Below are 18,225 nucleotides of genomic sequence, written 5' to 3' on the forward strand. Positions count from 1 at the left end.
CAGCAAAGGGAAACACCAAGAGATACAACATACAGCAACCTCTCTACACAGTGCAGACATCCAGCTGGGGTCCCCTGAAATCAGAGGGATTTTGAACATTGTGCCCCAGGTTATTACATCTCCAGAGTATGTCAGGGATATTACTGGTGCCTTGAATCTTGGACTTTTTATGGCAATATTGTACACAATCACACACCTGTCACCTGACTGTATAAGACAGAGTTAAGGATAATAAGATCTTTTCTTAATGTTCTCTTCAGGTCCTGAAATTTTAGTGATTTTTTTTTTTTACTAAAATTAATATGTTACTTCTTTGGTAGTATTCGAGTGCCTATAACTACAGCTGTCCACAGCAGTCATCTGAAGCAGAAGAATAAGGGTTATTCAGCTTTAATGTGAGATTCAGCCATGAGAAATTGGGTGTCTTTAACCAAGCTGATGCCAATGAAAATCTACTTTTAAAATAAGCCATTTACATCAGTGAAGAAAGATGGCAGTGTAGTGAGAACATATTGTCTGGCACAACCAGAGCCTATTAGGTCTGGCTATAGCCTTCCAATGGTATTATGAGCAAGACAGCTAATCACTCAGCGCCTCTGTTCCTCAGCTATATAATAAAGGTGATAATTCTTTTCCAGGCTATTCCTTTTTTCTTGTCTCTTCAAGGCATAGACTGCACCATGTAGGACCATCCTACAGGGTATTATTTTTATATCAGTAGTACCTTCAAATATGAAATGTAGGCTGAAGCATCTGGTTTGGTTGTTTTTGCTAGATTAAAATAAAGACTATTTTAGATTTAGCAAGGGCTTCATCACAGAAAGCAGCTGCTAAGCAAACCACGCATTTAGAATTACTTTTGGATTAATATACATCAGGTTCTAAATCATTCCAATTTTTGAACAAACTGTGATGGCTTTAATAAGGGATAAAATCTTGAAGTTTTACCGTTGTAAGGTTTCTTGCCTGGTTAGAATGTTTTAGCATATGGTTCCTGCTGCATTAATTTTGGATAAGCAAAGCATGGAGGGTGCTGTGGTTCTTTTGGGCCAGGCGGACTCATGGCATATCATGCCAAAAGCAGTGGGGGAGATGGCAGAGGCTTTCACACCTGGGGGTGTCCTGGAGAAGTACGTGGACACAGACAGGGCCTATGGGGTTCTTCCAGACAGAGTGATGGGCAGGATGGATACTCAGTTCCAAACTTTATTAACTAGCTTTTATTAAGTCAGAAATGCTTTTAAGCTTTGTAAATCTTTCTGCTCTGGCCTGGCTGCCTGTGTATTAACTTGGAAGATTCAACAAATTCCTCTCTATGCTTGTAAGGCTTGAATCACCATGCTGTCCTGGACCTTAAACTTGCAGCTAATAAATGAAGACCTTTCTGCTCTCCACAGGACCACAAGCATGTTTTTTAAGGCAGTACATAGATTCTTTTTCTTTCTTGCTTCTGCAGTTGTTTTGTAGAAGACAAGATGCTTTGCAGTGAGCCACAGGGAGGCATATTTTCCTCCTTAGATGTGGCTTTAACCTGCACAATCCAAGCAACAAATGCCGTGTTTTACATAATTGTGGGGAAGTGGATGTAACTAATGATCAATACCAAGAATTGAACCATTTTCCCCATTTGCAAATTATCAATAAAAGGCCCGGGGTTTCGTGATTTGTCTCTCATTCCAAACTAATCAGTCAGGGAAGAAACTATAAATGAGTCACAGGGTATTCACTGAGCAGGTATGGATGGTGATGGCTGGAAACTTTCCAGACAGGGTGAGGCGAGTCCAAGAGCCTTCAGGAACATCAAGTGAGCAGCCGTGGCAGGGTGCAGCCAGGAACTGGCCCCTGGGGAAATGCCAGCCACATGACTTTTAAATCCTGCTTGCAAGGCTGTCTGCCTGGGGCAGTGGTGTAGCCTCACCACATGTCCAGCATCAGAGAACTTGCCAGTGCTTTCTGGTAGAGAGTAGAGCAGAGAACAGCATCCCTGCTCTCCCAGTACTTGCTGGGGGACTTAATTATTGTGTTACCTTTTCCATGTGCCTGCAGACCTAATTACCCTGAATTTCCTTGCTGCATGGTGTTTGATATGCCCAGGGGGAACACCTGTGCAAGAGCCTTCCCATGAGATCTGCAGGCTCCTAAAGAAGCAGTCTGGTTTTCCCTGGAAAGAGTATCTGAAATGTGTTCCTCTGCCTCTTTTCATTTTAAATGCAAGCTGCACTTTAACATAAACACAAAAGTGTCCATTCAGTTCATATTTTCTCTAAAAATGCCTTACAGATCAAGACTTACAGGGGGCTCTGGTGGGAAGCCATCTTCTGCCTCACTGTCCATCTTCAGCCTCTCTTCATGTCCATTCAAGCCCGACAGAAATACCTAGGAACACACAAATCTTCATGTATGTGACTTTTCACCAAAATGGTAACTCTCCTCTTTGGGTATGGCTCTTCCTCACCACACAGTAGGTTTAGGGTTCATGATAGTTGTCAGGTTTGGAAGCCCCCAAGAGCTGTATTTTAGGATTTGAGATATCCCACATGGCACGAGGCAGCTGTGGGCTGGCTGCTGGTGCCTTGTTCTTCAGCCTCAGGTGAGTGTGGGCCCTTGAAACTGGTGGGGACCATAAGGGCTGTGTAGCAGAGCTGAGGCTTTCAGTGCAGGATTGTCATTTCTGTGCATATTTGCTTTAAGTGTCTCTCTAGCATTGCCCTGGGTTTTAAGAGGTTTTAAGGTTATTCACATGACCAAGATCAAGCTGCTGGTACCATGTCTTTGTTGAATATAGCTGTGCAGTCCTGCAGATAAATACCTGACTCCTCCAGCCGGGTAGGTTATCCCTCCATGTCTAATCTGTCACAAAAGATTTGTGTTTGAAAGCAAAATAACAGTTTTCTTACTTTATTTTTTATTACCATAAATCTCTCAAAGGCAAGCAGCTGGAGCAGAGCTCTACATCCTGAGGGGAAAGAAGGAAAAATATTGTTTTGATGGGAAACTCAGATAAATCGTTTAAATTAAGAATTACTGACACTGTGTCTGCTGGAGGTGCAAATGGAACACGTAACTGCTTGAAACAAGAGTCTGGGAAAAGTCAGAGAGATTGTGCAAAAAAGAAGTTGTGCATAACATTCCCTCTTCTCTGGTGCTTGTTAACCTAAGGTTTTTCTCAGCAAAACACCATAGGCTATTGTATGGTGAGGAAAGGGTTGATTTACTGTTGAACTATAGGGCTGGAGTTTGAAGAAGTAGATAAAATGTAACTGAGAAGGAAGTGGAGGCTGAAGTTTCAGATTGTGTTATCCCATGTGTGTGGCCTCCCAGCCAGGAAACCTCAGCCTCACACAGCAGCACGTGTTTCAGAGGTGAGCAAGAACTGCCTCACTTGTCCAAGGGACCTTTAGTCCTGCCAAGAACTGCTTTACTGCATAAGCAGACTCCTGGAAGACTACTGAAATGTTTCTAATGAAAGACATGAAAGTCTGGACAAATTGGTGAAGATGGTACAAAATGATGCTGCAATTTACTGCAGAAGGCTCTTTCCCTCCTGATCAAAGACCAGTGTCCTGAGCTATAAGGGAAATCCTCTGCAGCATTTTTCATCAAAGTTAAAGCCACAATTTAGAGTTAGACATTCACCTTCACCATGTAATTAAATAAAGACATCAGCAAGGGCTTCAGCAGAGACAGCAGCCTAACTGTAAAGACAAAAAGGTGGATGCAAAATCCTTGTGTATGAAATGGCAATATTGATTGCAGCCTGGATGTGAGGGAGCACACAGGCAGCATGACTGAACAAGGGTGTACATCCCTCACTATTTATGATAATTAAAGTTTGAAGGTCAAAGTGCTCCTTAGATGCAATTTGCTTCATTGATCTCAAAGCTCTTTACATAAAGAATATTTATACTTTACACAAAACTTCCCCTCCATTCTGCATGTGCAGCCTGGTTGATAGTGGGGGCTCTGCACATGTATCCTGGGTGAACACAGCCGACCTTTAAACGGCATCCCAAGTGTGACAGCCATGTTGACCTAGGAAATGTGTGATTATTATAACCCCCCAAATGAGTTTGCAGTAATTACTCAAAGGCAATAAACTATTTTTTTATGAACAGGGCACAAGACATTAAACATTTCATTAAGGACAACTTCACATTTCTTTGAAGTCATTATGATTAGAGACACATAATGTAATACTGCCCTGCATTATAAAATTGCTTCGATTTCTCCTTCACTGGTCACAAAACCAAATCTTATATGGTTTTTTTTCCTCATGCAAATTCACCCTATCCAGAGCAGTGCTTCCAAGGCACACATTTCATTTTTATTAGCTGGACAGTGTGAGTCATGCTATTAATCGGTATCAGGAGCAATACATCACCAGACTGTCCTTTGCTGCCCAGCCTATATTTAGAAAGGGAATGAGACTGCTGCTGGGTTATATAGTGATGCAGCTATTTATAGATCTCCATTATACCTAGAGAGCACCATCCTGCTATCTGAGCTGAGAGCAGCCAGGCTGACAGAGGTGCGATTATAGATTCGTCATCTTCCCTACCTTTCCCCAGACACAGTTGCAATTTTACATTGCCATTGTTTCTGTTTACTTCAGCTGCAGTAAAAATACATGTAAAATCCTCTGTTCAGACAAAAGGAACCCAAAGCAACATTTTAGAACCTGTGATTACTTGTGGAAAGGTAAAACAGAGTGTCACAATATATAAAAACACCCAAAACCCAAAGCCCCCTACATTTTCATTTACCTTCCTTTTCAATTGCAAGTGAAATGGATCAGCCTTAAAAATACACCCATATTTCTAGTAGCACTGCACTAAAATTTTCACATTCTGAGTTTTTTCCTCTTTTCTCTTTATACTGATTTCTAGTGGCTACAAGTAGAAAAAGCAATGATAAACATGACTTTTTCTGTGGCCTGAGCAAACATAAGGATGGGGGAGTCAAGCATTTGTGTTGTAGGTAGAAATGTGTTTTTTGCTCTATCTAGCATGTCTCACAACAAAACACTGGTTCAGTCCTGCACAGCAGTTAATTCAGATGAAATTCATTTTCAGACAAATAGTTGCAAACCAGATATTAACAATTTAAGGTGAGTTACAAAGAAGGCTCAGGGCATGGTCTCCCTGTTTGCACATCTGAGGCATTTCAGACCCTGGATTTTCATTTGTAAATTCTTAAAACTGTAATTTTACTTCTGGAATAGTAAATAGACCAGATTCCTGCTCTGGGCTCTTGGTGCCAACAGCACCCCAAAGAGAAAGCTCAGCCCTGGCTGGAACTGCTGAAGCAATAATCTCACTGCTGCAATTAGCCCACACCGAGGCATGGTCTCATTCCACAGTAGGTTCTGACTGTGCAAAAGCATAAGGCTTGGAGCTGGAACAAAGCTGGAAGGAGTGTCAGGTGCACCAGAAAGTTGTGCTGACATCCCAAGGGGCCTCAACAGGCAGGAGAAACAGGCTGTCAGGAACCTTGTGGAGTTTAACCAGGGAAGTGTAAAGTCCTGCTTCTTGGGAGGAAGAACCCAGGCACTAGAACATACCAGGAGCTGTCTGACTGACAAGCACCTTTGCAGTAAAGGATGAGGGGGTCATGGTGGACAACAGCTTTGACAGGAGCCAGCAATGTCCCTAACTGTAAAAAAGGCCAACAGCACCCTGGGCTGCATTAGGAAAAGTGACTCAGCCCTGGTGAGACACACCTGGACTGATAGGGCTTGAACTTGACCATGTCTAGAAAGGTTCTCCCACCTCAGCTTGTCTTCAGGCCTGGGAAGACTGTTCCTCAGCTGCAGAATCACTACCTTGATCTTTAAGGTCCTTTCCAGCACAAGCTTTCTATGACTCTACACCTGTTGAACAGGATGGAGTCAGCACAGGGCAGTGGGTGCCAGGCACTGCTTGCTGCAGGAATCCATTGGAGTGGATCCTCTGTGGATCCTTTCTGCAGTGAGCAGACTGGGTAAGGTGTGACAGAGTGGATCTGTGGGACTTGAAGTGCCAAGAGCAGAGTTACCAAAGGTAGTCTGGTTTTCAGTCAAATGCCTGCCTCCTAGAGGGATGCAACACATGCCCTGGATTTGTGCAGCTTCCTATCGGTAAAGCAGCCAGATGCTTGTCCTGCTGTGCAATAAATCACCAGTTAAAGGTCTTCACCAGGCAGTGGGAGATTTGGATCTGTCCCTTCCTCTGCTCCCAGGAATTTATAGCCTTGGGGCATGACTGAGGGCTGCTCAGAGTCCTCCTGGTTGAAGCCCAATTGCACAGAAATACTCAGGAGACACCAGTGCAAAGCTGTTGTAGTGGCTACAGGTAATCAGCTCCTACCTGAAGAAGTCAAATGCATTTTCTTCCAGCTTCCTGGTTTTCCACACATTTGTTTCTCCCCACTCCATGGAGGTCCATGCACCAGAGTGGAGCACAGGGAACCCCAGAACCCCAGAGCAGTAAATTCAGGTGTCTTTGTGCTGTTGACTGTAACTGTGCTTGGCAGGGTGTAAAGTCCAGGTGCTGCTTTTACATGCTGTGTGTAGGCTGGGTTACCTGATGCCAGGAGTAGAGACAAGGTAAGCAGTGGATACACCAAAGTCTGCATCTGGCAGCAAATGTGCTGATGTCCAATAACACAAGAACTTTCCTCTGTCTCCTTTTCTCTTTTTGATCTTTCCTTCCTATTCTTATCTCCCCCTCTTCTCTCATCAGGGTGTTAAATCTGCCCCTTTTAACTCTATTCAGATACCAAATGTTCACAGAACTAGCAAAAGTAGGATACCCTGTCAAAGCTGATTGAAATCAGCTACTGACTCAACAGTTTTCAGACAAATACAGTCACAGTGCAATCACGTAAACATCAAGAAAGCAGGATTAAAAATATTTCCTCGTAGTATCGAAATAGTTTATTTATGCTGCTATAGTACTAGTCACCTATATTATATTACTATTGCCTAGTACCTATGCCTAGAGGTGGTTTTTGCTAGTTTGCAACAGTCCATGTCATCACATTGTGTCATCACAGGCCACTGTTTAGAGCAAGCACAATTGTTCCAGCTTATATCATCAAATGCTATTTAAAGTGCTTAAAATATTAACCATCAGGCATCAGCCTCTGCACTGTAATTATAAGCAGTTTGTTTCTGCAAATTGAGATAGGTAATGATACAAAAACCTGATGAAATGGCACACATTTTGTTCCTGGTCAGGGTTTCATTTCTCTCAGGCCCCAGGATATATAAAACTCCCCCATGCCCTTTAGCCTGCTCATACAATGCATGCATAAGTATCACAAGAGAATTACAATATAAAGGGGGGCACCGTCAATCTGATGGCCATTAAAATATGGTCACTGACCAAATCCCTTAATATACTGAGTTACTGCTGCTGGCTTTAAATACACTTTGGAGAGGATTAACTGCAAAGCATGTTAAACCAGGGGCATATCTCCCATCCTCAGCTGCCACAAATGGGATGTAAGTTTTGCATACAGAAGAAAGGAGAAGGATTTTGACAGCTGGAGATGCTTATCTTTCCATACTACAGGGAAGGCTGGACAAGAGGCTGCCTGCCACCTTTCCAGGCTGACATTATCTACACATCAGTGAGGGTGCTGAATGTCAGTCTGTGATAACTGGGGAGCACCTGCTTCCATATGCAGAGGAGCTTGCCACCACACAACAGCAGCAGATAATGTTCTTTGAAGTGGGCCAGGGGAGGTAAGGCACAAAGCATGCATTCAGAATAGGAACCATCCTCACAAATTAATTTGAGGACTGTTTATTGAAACATGTAATAACATTGCAAATGCCTATGTTAGCTGGTAATCATTATCCATCATATTTAATTAATGCATTGATATTTAACTTACTCTGAGCTTCTTCTTAATATATGGAGTTTGATTTATGGTGGCAGGTATTGAATAGTAAAAAAATACTCCCACTAAGACAATAGGTCAAACTGCTGTGGAAGACAAGAACTGCTCCTGAAATGTAAGAGCTTTCTGATGTCCTAGAAGCAATTCAGGCCAACTGGCCTGTTGCTGAAACGTAAGAGCTTTTTGATGTCCTGACTGGAGATGGTACAAGCCCTAGCTGTTGAGCCATTGCAGAGGGGGTGGTATCATTTTGTCAACATTTGATGCACATTTGAGGTCCAGAATGTCTCTCTGTTTGGAGAAGAAGCTTTTCCAGATCCTACAGAGAGGTTCTCAGAATATAATGATTGAAAAACTATAATACTCCCACAGGATATTATTATGGTGTAATATTACTCTGTGGACCCTGTTTGTATGTTGTGTTGTATCTCAACTGTTGTGTCCTCTTGTGGTGTAGGGCACTGCTCATGCTTCTTGGTCAGGGAATCCCTTCACCAGCAAATCTGTGCCTTCTCTGTCCTGGTAGTCTCTTCCAACAGGGACGCTTATGCAGCAAAAGTTCTCCGTTTTTCCTCCTCACTGTGTAATTAATATGAGACACCTGAGACCAGGCTCGAGAGAGGCCAGGTAAGGAGCAACGTCCAAAACTTCTTTCTCTGCTGCAACATGATGAACCTAGGGTAAAACACAGGGTAAGAGCAGGAAAGAGGGAACTGAGCTCTCTAGCCCTGTGATTTACTCAGTCACTCGAGGAGAAAAATAGTCAGAGGTTGCTCCCAGTTACAGGGACTGGTGATACATATTTGCAACCCACAAACAAACTGTTCCCTCTTTCTCTGCCAAATGAACAGCTTTATTCCCATGTGAATGGAGGCATGTATACTGCAGAGGCCGATAGGAATTTGGGTATGTAACTACATTTAGAGTGCAATTCACCCAATCATTTAGGTTGGAAAACACCTTTAAGATCATTGAGTCCAACCATTAACCCAGCACTACCAAGTCCACCACTAAGCCATGTCTCCAACACTACATCTACACATTTTTTATCATTTTCCACCACTTTCTTGGGCAGCCTGTTCCAATGCTTGTCTACCCTACTAGTGTAGAATTTTTTCCTAATAATTTCAATACAATCATACTGTCATATAGTTAATTGATGCAGGAGGGCTATTGACCAGGCCAAATGTTGGTATCTGTTACAGGGGAACCCCCTTGCTGGCTAGACGGAGTAGAGTCAAGGTTCATGTACTTAAATGCAGCAAACTATATTACATTATTCTGGTGTTTTGTCCTTTCTCCCATCAGAAGGCTGAAGTCTTCCCTAAGCTCCACATCACCTCAGCCAGCCCTGTGTAGGTGCCCTGGCTGCCCTTCAGTGTCTCAAGTGGCACCAGGACATGACTCTGGGGAGCTGAAATGGAAGCTGACTTCCCACTGCTTAGAGTCAGGGTCTAGGCATGTTGTTCACATCTTGGCACTTCACAAACCACGCTCAGCTTTAGGTGTCACACCTTGCCAGCACGGTCTCACTGCCGGTGTTTCTCACTGGTAAACTCTTGGTAATTTCCCTCTCAGACTGTAGGTTTTTTGCTCCTGGTGTCCTCAGCTGGTAGACGTATCACCCAGACCCTACAAGTCTCTGAACTCCAGGTTTTAGCTTTGGTTTGCAGATTTATGGAGTTAGAGCAGCAAGAGGAAAAAGAACAAGCTTCGACTCCTCATGAGAACAGAGCCTGAGGTGGGGGGAGAGCAGGGATGAACGGGGAAGTGCACAAGGTGTGGCAGCAAGGTCTCATTGCTTTACATATCAAGTCTCTTGGCACACCTGCTTTTCTTTAATCACTTTGAAGTGTATTTTCAGTGTAACGTCTACAAATGATGCTTCAAATGTATAAACAATTTTTTTGTTGTTGTTTAATAGACACATAGCTAGTAAAATAGTGATTGCTCATTCCTGCTTAAGTACTGAAGGGAGCTTGAGTAGTTGGGAATATCTGCTATAAAGAGTTTGAGGTCCGGATCCTTTGAGATTTTGAAATATTTCACCAAGTTTTTAACTAGTCTTAGTGTGCTGTCTCTCCCTGCCCCCAATTAGTGGGCTTTGTATTTTGGGATTCTGCGATTTTGCTATGCGTAAAAGTTCTTCTGCTTTACCTAAAGGAAAATAAAACTGCCCTTTAGCAGATATATTGCTTTTCAAAGCAAATTGGTTTCACTATATTTGGAAGCCCATATGTGCTGAAAAAAGCCCTTTAACTGAGAAGAGTAACTCAAAGCCCATAAAATGAACGTACAGTAAATGTTCATGAGCTCAAACCAGGGAGCTGTTTCATTGAACTGCAGGAGACATAATACAACTGTAGAACATTGTTTTCTCCTTTTCTTCACTTTTTGTTCATTACTATTCAAAGCAGGTGCTATCTAATGGTAAAAAGAAGTTTTCTAGCTATATCCCTTCTGAGGTGTTTACAAAATTGATACAATATAAATTAGGCAAATTCCGAGCTTCCCTCAGCTTTTCAGCTCTCTAGTTTTAAAGTCTGTAGTTATATTGCAGTGCTGGTTTGGAAGTAGGATATCCTTTTGTGGCACTGGGCTTGGGGCACTTCTTGGGTCCATATCTATGCCTCACAATATGCTTGAACCTTAGGAGACCAGGGAGGGCCCAAGGACAACTCTGGACTACTGAACTTCAGACATCAGCCAGAGAGCTGGACCCTGATACCACTGATGAGCTCTCAGAACCCTCATGGTGAAAGCATTTCCCAGAGCTGGAGCTGTGTGGGTGCCTGTTCTTAACATCTCAGGGGTTAGAAGATAGGCAAGGGCTGAATTACCCTGGGATGGGAGAGCTCCCGGAGTGCCCTGCCTGAATTGTCATGCATTGTGCATCACAGCCTGGGGAGAAGCTGTTCCTCCTCTCAGATACAGAGGGACATGGAGAGCCTTTTATTTTGGAGACAGAGAAATGAGCAAGTGTGACTTCACAGGGGACGTTTCTTTCATGATAAAATCTTTACAAGGCAGATCAGGACTGCTCCTTTGCAGAGACAACGAGCTGGCTTGTGAGCCACACAATATGATGATAACACAACACCCCGTGTTCAGCCCACATTTTCTCCTGCCTCCAGAAGCATTCTAGTTCTTCTGTACACTGCTCATTGACTGAGAAAGTGAGACACGACACCTTCCTCCCTGGCTTCTAGGATAATTTATTGCTGATACCAGAGAAAACTCAGCTTCTCCTGCCCTGCCCTTGCATGTCCCTATTCCTCTGAATTATTTCCTGAGGTGCTCAGACAAGCTCTCCTCCCTTGTAGGCCAAAAAAGGAGTTTCTTACCAGCAAGCTACAGCTGAAGCTGTGTGGCTTTCCTTTCCATTTCATCTGGAGCTGGTTAGAGACAAATAAGGGTGAGGTGACAGCCCTGAGTAGCTCCTGGGAGAAGGAAAGCTGAATAAGCTGCAGGGGAGAAGTGATATTTTGTCTTCATAGGACTTCAGTAGGAAAGTAAATAAGAATACTGCCCTAGATGGGTGAGTTAAACCTGGGATAGCTGGTGAGGTTTAGCTGTCACAACCATCTGCCTCACCTCTCTCCTGGAAGCTGCCTCTCCCAGCTGAATGATTCATGAATCACCTCAATTTACTGCATGCCATAGTCATAGGAATTAAAATTAATGTGCACTGGCTTTGATACATTAAGCTGTAAGTGCAGCATTGCAGAGACAGAGACACAAGGAATTCTTGGCTCTGCAAGAGTGCAAGATGGTTCCTGAAAAGCTCTACTGTTACCTACTGCTGCTCCCCAGAATGTGAGCTTTTCTAATATAAATCATCCATATCAAATATGTGCAAATAACTTTATCACCCCCAAGCTATTTTTCCTGTGCCCTCTCCAAATACGTTTCCACAAAAAAGAAAAAAAAAAGGAAAATAAAAGAAAAAAAAAAAAAAGAAAAAAGAAAAAAGAAAGAAAATGATAATCGAAAATATGTTTAGATTATTTGGTTCAAAACTTGCTTCCTCAGCAAGACCTGTATATTTTTTCTGTTTCTTTCTGAAATGTTTTAAGATCCTGAATTGCAATTGTCTCTAAATAGAACACCTGTAACGAGCAGTTTTTACTAACTCAATTTGCTTTGGTTTCACACAAGGAAGTGTCATGGCCTGTAATCATGCTTACCAAGAGGAATGAACAATTACACTCATCACTTCCATGTTAGCTGAGATGATCTTGGAATAAATTTCAGGTTTTTACTGGCATCAAGATCCATACAGCAGAATCATGGATAGCATACATGAGCTGAATTAGATGTATCTCTTCAAAATTCACACTGGGTTTGATCTGCCAGGTATGCCTTGGGAGGTCATCGCTAAAGGAATGTAGTTAGCTTCTTTCCAATGTACCTAGTGAGTGAACTCAAAACTTTAAAAGGCTTTGGGAGGGCAGCCCCTGGGGTTTCCTGGGACTTGGAGATAAACTAAGCAGTCTCTAACTATGCTGAGCTGAAGAGCGAGGACAAAAGAGGACTTAAATACTCTGAAAAAAGCCCCCAAATAGTAAAAGCTTCCTTTGACAAGTTATAAAGAGAAAAACCAAACAAACATTAAAAAACAAAGTCTCTTAAGTGAATTGCATTGACATCCAGCTGGTGTTGTGAATAATTTAAGGACAGCTTCAAATTGCACTGCCCTGTTTTCTTTCCTTCTCCTCCTTCCCCCATTCCCTCCTCTCCCTGCTCCCCAGACACACACGCTGTGCCCTTTGCAAGCCAAGTGTGAAATAGCTGCCTTCATTCATGTGTGACCTGCATCAGCCCTCCAGGAGCGTGGAGGGGAGGGAGTTTTTCCTCCTGATTGTGGAATGCACAGGGTCATAGGCAAGACCTGCAAAGACAGCTATATCGTCTCATCTTATGCGTGTGAGGCCCACAGGTTCCCTCACACAAGTACTGAGAATTCTGCCACCAGGGCCCTTGAATCGCATCTGTTCTGCTCTAGAGCCAGCTGCACAATGTTACAGTCATGACAAATGCTTCAAGGCTGTGGGGGCTGAAGCGGAAAATCCCCTGGGATCACTGATATGGGATCACCTTGCCCTCTGCAGCCCGTGTTCTCCCATAGCTTGTTCAGGATGAAGTAGAAAAGAAGGAATCCACATCTCCCTGGTATAAAATTACAGTCTCTTTTTAGTGTCATGTACATGTCTGAGCCATCTAAAACATGCCACCTGTTTTATTATTTTGTATGCCTCTGGTGTACAATTGTTGTGATTGTGAGGATAGGGTTATTTCTTGCTTAGGAGTGATTTTTCTAAAAGAGAAAGTGGTGGTAGCTCTCCGTTACCTACTGCTGCTCCCCAAAATGTGAGCTTTTCTAATATAAACCAAATCTTGCAGTGACAGGGAGCTGAAGCAGCCCAACACAGCACGTATGAAACTGAAAAGTAAATGGGAATTGCAGCTTTCCTTTTATCAGCTTGCAGACAGCTGATTTTTTTTTGTCTTGGCTAGCAGAAGAATCCCACCTCTCTTCTCCCACAATAGATCTGGAGGCTAAGAATAGACATGGCAAGTTCCTCTGATAGGCTTTAGTGGTGTCTCTTGAGAAAAAAAACGGGCAATCACCAGTCCATCAAGTTAAGACTCTGAGAGAAAGACAGCCCAGGAAGCACAGGAGGAGCATATTGATGAACTGCCTTGTTCAGCATTTGTTTAGGTGCCACCTGTAGCTGGAGAGGTTTTGCTTTTCTCTCCTGTGCTTGATTGCATCACCGTGCGATGCTTTCCTTGCTGCTTCCTTCCTCCTCCTCAAAAAACAAACAAACAATTAAGTTTAATGCCATGCTTATCAGGGAGGCAGGGTTGGATTAGCTTACAAAAGTAAAAATTTCATGGTGTGCTGGAGACAGACATGGAAAACAGAGGAGCACTTAAAAGGCTGTATTTGTGCAGTGCTGTGAGCATTCAGAGTGTGTCACTTGGACCTCAGCAATCAGCACCAGCCTCCTGCAACAGAGTTCACACACCATCGTCATCCCATCATCCTCTCATCCCCTCATCCCCTCATACCCCCCTCCCCCCCGCACCCAGCTATGGAACACCTAGCTGATAGGTGTTCCCCAACTGAATAAAAAAATGGGAAGATTGTTGTTTAAAAAAATACCTGATGTTAATTTTCCTAGGAATTGTTATGAGCCTAAGGGGCACTTTCACAGCTGTGCTGTTGAGAGCAGCGTGTAAAGACCAGCTTGTGGTTCTTGGGAAACAGTAGTGGCTACTTTGTCTTCTTTTTCACCTGCATAGTGGCAACCACATTTTTAAAGGATAATAAATGAAATTATAGCTTGACTTCCTGAGAGCAAGGTGAGAATGGTCAGTAGTTTGCTTTTCCATAGGAATGTTGCCTAGGAAACCTCAGCCTGTGGCAGCTGTATGTTAGCAAAGACAGATTAACTTTGTGAGGAGGCATGTCAAGAAAATGCTTCTAAAAGGAAGGGAGTGCAGGGAGACAAAGACCCATCCTGCAGCCTGTCCTTGCTCTCCTGCAGTTAAGGCATGTCACTAACAGCTAGAGCTGCCAAAGGACCTTGGGATGTTCCTGGCCCTCACTGGTACACTTATTGCTAAATTAAGGTGATCCAAGCCTCTCCTTGTCTTTGGAGCAGTTTGAGAGGCACATGATATACATGAAGCATAACTGAGATGGATCTGCCTATGCCATAGTGGGGGCACAGTGGCTGCTCCAAAACACCTGGACAGATTCAGAAATAATCCTAGAAACACTGTTCTGAGGCAGAGAGATGGCATCAATAAAGAATGAGAGGTGGCAGAATCAGATAGTAATGAAGATCCTGTCAATACCAAGATAGCAAAGGGAAAAGAAAATAAAAACTTTAAGGGGAACAGGGCAGTTCTCAGGAGGGAGGGAAGAAAACCTCACTCTTCCAAAGGTACCGGAGCTGCAAAAGCATACAGAAAACAAAGCACAGCAGTTTGGAATCATGCTGAAGTTGAGGTGATATTATCAATAGAGGAGGAAATAAGGCACCTTTTGTTCTTTCATAAAAGCTGTCAGAAAGCTACCAGGTGAATTGGAAAATAATTTTCTATATGACAAAACTTAAAAAAAAAGAAGATTTTGTACAAAAACCTAGGGAAAACTGGAACTAGTGAATGAAGGACTTCAATACAAGCTGAAAAATAACTAGATGTCAAAGCTAGCTGAAATCTAGTGGCATGCCTAATGTCAGGTACCGTATTGATTTCCTTGAAAGACAGGGTCAAGGACAGGTGACTTATGTAACTTCAGGATAAATACTCTTTTCAATCCAGCACTGCAATCACTGTAGCATCTCTGCATTTCCTACAAGCACAAATACAATAATTCTGTAAAGGCCATTTCTCTTCACTGCTCAGAAGCACCTTGATTGTTCATTTTTTTGTTTATGTAACAGTTGTACATACATGTAATAGAGAATGAAAGATTGAGGTGCTTTTTAGAAAAATGGAGGTTCAGATGTGAAGTTTTTAAATCCCAGGTACTGTTTTTTTTTGTTCAATCCTCAGCTGTAAATCCCAAAGACCTGGGCATCTTCTAGCACTTGTAGAACTTTGTCTGTACTCTGCAGACATACCAAATGGTCCCTGCAGGTTGACACTTTCACTGGAATTCTGCTTTGTGGCTCACCACAGAAGACATTGTCAAGCAGCTAAAGCCAGTACAACAGAAAGATTCCCAAAACCTCGTAAAAATTTAAAAATAGAGACAGAAGAGACTATCTACTCTGTCTTTTCTTCTGGCAGGATTTCATGGTCAATTTGTCTAACTTACATTTTACAGTCCTCCAGTGGTGGAAGGGTTGGCTGTCCTTTTCATCAGGAAACATTACTCTGTGTTTTATCCTAAATTTCCCTCGCTGGTGTTTATGCTCACTGCTGGTTTTCCCAGCCCTGTTAGGGAGGGGGAAAAATTACTCTATATTTTGATTCTATATCTTGAGCACATAGCCAAAACTAATTATCAACTCATTTATCAGCCTTCATTTTAGTGAAAAAAAAAATAAACATCTCATGTACAGCAACCGCATCCAGTGCTCAGTAGATTCTCCCAAGAGATCCCACAGGTTTAATGATGTATGCTGGATATCAGCAATAAATAGAATAGGGGGATTATTCACCCAGCTACATGGATTTGCTTATCTATTTTCTCCTGAGTCTGATCCTGTTCTTTCCCTGCAGGGGGGCAAAGATCTTCGATTGCAGCTGGTAATCAGTGGAAGCGTTCTAGCCCAAGGCACACAGTGTTGGGGTTATGCTCCTTGGGAGCTGTGGACTGGTATCAGAGACAAAACCCAGCCAGAGATTTCTCTGCACTAAACAAGGTGCTGTCCCCAAGGTCACTGATTGCATCTGTCAATCTGTATCAATCACCTTGAATATCAATGCAAGTGACAGCACGATGTTATGAACTTATCCTATAATTGCTCCTGTAAGCCCAGGATTCTTGACCCCCTGGACTTCAGGGGATGCTTGGATTTTAAAAAAATATGTATTTTTGCCATCATTATAATTTCACATTGTGGTCCTGGTTGTGTTAGAGAGTCAGAGATGATCTTCAGGCCACGGATTGATTTAGCAATGAGTGCAGCAGATGCTCTGAGAAGGTGAAGTCTCTAGAGGGGATTTTTGAGAGTGATTCTATCTTCCTACTTGCACAGCTTGCACCTGAGCTCACCGTGGGAAGAAGGGATCCATCAGCATCTGTTAAGGCTCAAATAAAATGGAATCTGCAGTATGAATAGTTCATTTTATCCACATTGGCAGATATGGCCCCTTGGGGGGAACTCCCTTTCACTCCAGACTGAGTCTCTGCAATTAAAACCTGGTTGAATGTGCATATTTCTGGATTATCTGGAAAGTCCTGAAAACATCCCTGGAACAAAGGGACTCTACTTATGTGGGCAATGAGTTTAACTGTGTCATGGTCATCAGTGGAGAGTCCTTTATGCTTGCAAAGGTCATTAAACTTCCAGCAGTTCCTATCCAAATGTAGCAACAGTGGGAATCCCCTTTCTAGGGAAGGGTTTAAAAAATGATCCCTCAGACAGCTCTATGCAGGTGTCTAGTAACATGTTGCAGTAAAGATGCACAAGACACCTTTTTTTTCATGCAGCAATAGCAGCCCTTTATTGTTCAGAGCTCACATTTATATGGTTTTCTAAAAGTATCATGTTTAATTTTAATTAGTTACTTGTTGCTACTCAGTTCATTGGTTAGTAGTTGCTAGTGTACAAGTTCACCAAAGACTCTCTTCCCTAAAGATGTTTACATTCTTGTAGAATAATTCTCACAGGTACCAGTTTCTTTTCTCACAGGTGCAGGCTCATTTTCTCACATCTCTCCATCCCTATTCCAGCTGACTCACTCTTCCATAGTTCCCTCCTACTTGGCCTAAGTAGAGGCCTGAGCCATGATTTTACAAGGGTAACAAGGCCCTTATTTTTAAGGCTTTACCTATATGCAACACTAACATCTCTGGAACAGGGAATAAGGAACTCTCCCCTTGTTACAGACCAAAAAGACCTCGTGTGGGCTACACACTAACATATACTTCAATGAAGTGAGAATGAACATGCTGGGTGAGAACAAAAGGCCATTCAGCTCTTTTTGAATGTGTGCAGGAGAAGATTATATGGCATGAGAAATAAACTGTGATGATTTTACATGATGTATTTTCTCAGCTCTCAGCAACCTCCGGTGTAGGGAAAATAGTAAGAAATTGCAAATATTCAGAAGACAGAAAGGAGGGGTGGACTGGAGGAAAGCACACAAACCAAAAGGAGCATGGTGCAGGTCATTTGTAATGAAGACCCAGGCGGCATCCAGCCGTTGGGAAGATAGGTTTTCACACTTGTGATAGACATAAAATCATAAATCTGAATAAAACATGGGATTTTTTAGCAACTGAAGGGTAAATCTCTTTGACAACTACTGTCTGCTCTGGCTGGCTACTCAAGAAAAGACACGGGACAGGAATTGTGGATTACAGGTAGAAAAATTTCTCAAAGAGGGGCTGAGCTTTGCTGGATTTAGTGCATAAAGCAGATGTAATGAGCAGAGTGTCTGTCATCCTGTGAAGGACAGGGAAGAAGGAGGAAGGAGAAAAGTGGGGTTAGCAACTGGCATGAATCAGCATGGCTCTGCTGGCTCTGACAATGCTCTGGTGGAGCTCTCCTGAGTCATTCATGTATGTAAGAGGCAGTGTTAGTGACTGCTAAAGATTGTATAAAGAGAAAAAATAGCTTTATACTGATAATTATACAGACTGGTAATCAT

At 42.8% G+C, this 18,225-nt stretch overlaps 1 long non-coding RNA gene across 1 annotated transcript in view; it reads right to left on the bottom strand.

The window, feature by feature from the left end:
• The window catches only part of LOC136286095 (uncharacterized), a 52,305-nt gene that overhangs the window by 7,804 nt on the left and 26,276 nt on the right, over positions 1-18,225 (bottom strand). The window contains exon 2 of the long non-coding RNA XR_010719750.1: positions 2,293-2,376. This is a non-coding gene — a long non-coding RNA (uncharacterized lncRNA). The remainder of the gene's footprint in view (positions 1-2,292; positions 2,377-18,225) is intronic.

The sequence above is a fragment of the Chamaea fasciata genome, unplaced genomic scaffold, assembly GCF_029207755.1.
Source record: "Chamaea fasciata isolate MVZ Bird 193981 ecotype frontalis unplaced genomic scaffold, bChaFas1.0.hap1 SCAF_2, whole genome shotgun sequence".
NCBI classification, from domain to species: Eukaryota; Metazoa; Chordata; class Aves; order Passeriformes; family Sylviidae; genus Chamaea; species Chamaea fasciata.